Below are 4,632 nucleotides of genomic sequence, written 5' to 3' on the forward strand. Positions count from 1 at the left end.
CTTCCCAGTGCTCCAGGACCACCATTGCGGTCCCTCCTTTCCGAAGACCCCACCGCAGGGTCTCTGCTCCCCCCCTGTCCCGGGGTCTCCCCTCCGCCGTTTCGCTCCCTCCACGCTCGGGGCTCCCCAGTGGGGTCCCGGTCCCTCCATCCCGGCCCCTCCCACCCGCTGCCCCCCGGCCCCTCCGGCCGCGCCCCCCGACAGCCCCGGGGCCGGCACCGGCAGAGGCTGCCGAGCTCCTGCAGGATGAGACGTTCCTGGGGCAGCGCCGGCTGAGCGGGGCCCGGCTCCCTCACGCCGTCCTTGCCCACAGCACTCGGGCTCCAGCAGCCCCGGGCTGCTCCTTCGGGATGTGCCGACCGCTCCTGGAGCGCTGCCCTTTGTCGGCAACGAGCCCGAGAGTGCCCAAATCATCCCCAAGGCCTGGGCTGGGACCTCCTGTGAGGCTGTGCCCGAGTCCTGAGGGGTTTGGGAGCCCCATGGGTTTCACTGCTCCCTCCCAAAATCTAGGGGGAGCAGGAATGGCAAGTGGTGCCCTGTGGACTTCGTCTGAGCACCCTGCAGAATTCCCGGCACTCCTGCTCCTCACCATGGCCAGGTGCTGTTCCAGTGGCCCACTTGCTCCAGCTGCTGCTGCCTCAGCTCCAGGATCCCAAAATCCCCAGGAGAGGCACCAGAACCCTGTGTTTGTGCACAGGGATGTTTTAGGAGCATGGCTGAACTTTAGGAACTCCAGAACTAATTGCAACACCTCCTTAAGGGTCTGCCGGTCCCTGAGGAGAACAGGGGCATTAGCCCAAATAGATCCAATTTCTCCCCATTTTTCCCTGTCAAGGCACTGCTCTTGGCCAGGGCTGTCCCTGTGCTCCAGCGGCAGCTGCAGAGCCCTTGGAATTGTGGCTCTGCTTTCCATCTTCTCTTCCTTTCCCTGCAGATGCTGTGTGGGGACCAGCAGTGGCCCAGGAAGAGCAGGAACTCCAAATGTACTCTGGAGCCCCCAGAGGAGCCCAGGCAGAGCCAGGACTGAACATCAGCTTTCCTCAACATTCCAGAGCAATTCAACATTTGCAGATTGGCTGTGACAGGGCTGAAAGAGGAAAAGGGAGAGGAAGGCTGAGGATTTGCAGGAATTGTGGTGTAAAGCCACCAGAGGTGCTGCTGTGGACCCGAGAACAGCATAGGGTCAGGTGCTGCTTTCCTTCCATTCAGGATCATGGAGAGCGGTCGCGGGTGTTGTGCAGGGCGTGTGCCTCGCCCCGGGACACTGCTACGCTGCCAGTGGGCACTGGGATCCAACCTGCTGCCTTGGTGGCTTCTGCCCGCTGCCGCTGGTGGTGCCGGGACCGATTGGTGGCCGTGAGTTTGCAAAAGGAGCGATTTGCACTCCTGCCTCCCGCCCGAGGCCGCCATGGCCCCTGAGGGGATGGAGCTGGAGCGGGCCGCCCCCTGCTGGCCGGGAGTGCTCCCTGCAGCGCCCCCTGCTGGCCACGGTTATAACTGCCACAAAAACCAACAGCGCTGAGCGGGAGGGAAAGTTCTGGGCTTGTGTTGTTTATTCTCTTCTGCTTTATAAATTTCCTAGGAAACAGCTGTTATTCCTTTTCCAACACTTTTGCCTGGAAGCCCCATCATTTTTGAAATGAAAAAAGAGTTTTAGATGTGGGTCTTCTTTCCTTTCCAGGAATGTTCCCACTTTCTTTGGCAGACATTAGATATTTCTCATTTAAATGAGTTGCCAGCTGCTGGCTTTTAGCGTGGATGGGACAGACACGGTCAGGGACTTGGCTACCTCATGCTTTGTCCTTTGAGCCAGTTGGGCCAGCAAGGGCCCTCGCCCAAGTTGGCACTCCTGGTCACCCGGCCACTCAGGAGCTGGCTTTGGCAGAGCATCACACTGTCCCCAGTGTGACATGGCTGACAGACTGATGGACAGACGGGGCCCTGTCTCACCAAAAGTAAGGCCTGACCCACCCCTGCCACACACAAGTGTTCCAAAATGTCTCCAGACATCAAACTTTTCCTGTCTCTGACACCCGCCCTGTGCCATGGCCTGATCCCAACTGCCCTGGAAAAGGGGGAGGCTCCAGAACCCCCACAGGGCCTTTGTGACATCCTCATGTGGGGAACAGGGCAGAGGAGGTGTTTGGGACAGGGGAGAAGAGAATCCAGAGCCTCCCTGTGGTGGTTTGACAGGAAATGTTTTTTTTGGGATGCTGTGTTTTGGGCCAATGGATATTCAGGATTTAATATTGGCATTTAACCTGACCATTTAGGACATGGACACGCCTCTGAGAACATGGGGTTAAAAGCAGAGCTCTCCCTTGGGAGGGCCTTTTTGGGTTTCCGGCGGGAAAGAGTTCGGGTCTCTCCCCCGGCGCAGCTGCTGGCTGGGCAGGGGGAGGGGAAAAGCCATGTGGCCAAGAGAGGTAGGCCTGAGCCCGGGGGTGGAAGGGTGGAAGAGAGAGAGAGAGACACCGGGAGCCATCGGGCAGCCCCCCCTGAGAGACACAGAGAGAGAGAGAGAGAGAGAAAGAGAGCTGCTGCCTGGGACTGTAACCTTGAAACTGGATAAACATGGGCCTGTGCCGGCAGCACGGCTGGGACGGAGAAGAAGGGGGGGTTCAGCCGGCCGCTTGTAGGAGCTTTTAACCCCTTTTTGGAGAATGAGAACTTTACAGATCATTGACCTCTCCTGGAAGATAGAGTGGAAGATGAGGAAGGAAATGTGCAAGTGTGAGAGAGGTCTGGGTGAGCGAGAGATAGTAGAAGAGTAGAGAAGAATTATAGTGGGAAGAGATGATGGAGTGGCTTTTGCTGGACTCTTTTTGTACAGCCATGGACAGAACCATGTTCCTTGTGACACAGAGACTGCATTCTAGGGGGAGGCAATGGCCACAGAACCAAGAGGGTTCAGTGTTGGTGCCCCTCGGCCCCAGGGGGTGAAAAAATATGGGGGGGACAGGTGTCCCAAAGGAGAGACTGTGCCTTTTTTGGATTGGGACAGAGCATCCTTAAAAAAGACAACCCTAGAAGCAGCTCTGGTCCGTGTTCAGTGGTGAGAGCACTGGACATGGAAGGAAGAGGTCACGATGGCAGATGTACTCCGGGCGGTGCCACGAGTGACGCGGAAACACACGAGGCTTCGACTGTGTTTCCAGGGGAAGCCCATGGTACAAGAAGGACTCCTCTCCTCTTGATGAACTGAGGATTGATTGTCTAAAAGGTGGTGCTGGACCGAGAGTTGGTGATTTGAGGAATAAATGCATTGTGTTGGAAATTTGGTGGGGGGAGGAGGAAATGCATTTGTGAGGTTTTCATTTTCCCTGTGTGTGTGTTCCTTTTTATTTGTAGTTGTAGAGTAGTTAATAAAGTTCTGTTTTCTTTTCTTTCCTAAGTAAGAGCCTGCTTTGCTTATTCCTGGTCACATCTCACAGCAGCTACCAGGGAGAGGGTATCTTCATGGGGGCACTGGCATTGTGCCAGTATCAAACCATGACACTCCTGAAAGCCGCTTTGGCCACCAGAGCAAGGAAGGTCCAGGGCCCTGCCAGTTCCTCTGGTGGAGAAACGTGCTGAGGGAAACATCTGGGGTTTATTCCTCGTTGTGGCTTTCCCTGGAAATCATTCCTTGTGTGACCATTTGGAATCTGAACCTTGTTGCTGTTGGTTTCATTCTCTCTGGTTGCTGTTTCAGGAAATTGTTCTTCTCTCAGCTCTTTGGCATCTTTGTGCCCCCATGGGGAGTAAGAGGGGCAGATTTTAGTGGCAGCACAGACACGAGTGGGTGCCCATGGGTGGGACCCCCAGTGCCCCCAGTTCCCCCCAGTGTCACAGCACATTCCCGTAGATGTCACCAGGTTCCCGCAGTCGCCCCTGGGGTCCCCGCAGCTCCGCGTTGGTCACCTGGGGATCCTGGAGGGTGGTGGCACGGGGGGACGCTGCGAGAGACACGGGCTGTGGGATCTGGGTGGGGTGACACTGGTGGGTGACGTGTCCCTCTGCGTGTGTCCCCCCCGTACTCACCCCCTGCCCTCTTGGTGACCACGACGTGGGTGTACAGCACCTCCCCCTGCTCTGCGGGGGCCGGGGCATCCGGGGGGGCCCTGAGGGAATAAAGGTGATGTGGGAGAGGGAATGGGAGGTCTTGGGGGTTGGGGGAAAAGGAGAGCAGTTGGTTTGAGCCCCCCACTCACCTTTCCTGCTGCTTCCTGGCAGCTTCAAAGGAAGGAGGGGACGGGTGACTGTGAGGTCCCAGGGCCCTGAACCTTATCAGGATTCCTGAACTCCCATGGTACCCCCAAGCATCCCTGAAGCCCTCCAGAATTCATGAACCTCTCTAAACCCCCTGACCAAGTAAGCCTCAAGGACCTAAAGCCTGCCAGGGACAGAAAAACCCATCACCCCCAGGGCCCCTGAAAGAACGCCCAACATCCCTGCAGGACCTTCCAGCACCTCAGCATACTCTCCAAGACCCCCAGGCAAGGTCACAATTTTGGGGCTGTGGGATCTTCCCTATTGCTCCCCAACTCTGGGGGCCTCTGCAGCTCCCTGGGACCCCCATCCACCCACTGTCACCCACCCACACGGTTCCACCGGTGCCAGGCCACAATGACACCCACGAGCAGAGCAGGA

This window comes from Agelaius phoeniceus, chromosome 31 (genome assembly GCF_051311805.1).
Source record: "Agelaius phoeniceus isolate bAgePho1 chromosome 31, bAgePho1.hap1, whole genome shotgun sequence".
Lineage (NCBI taxonomy): Eukaryota > Metazoa > Chordata > Aves > Passeriformes > Icteridae > Agelaius > Agelaius phoeniceus.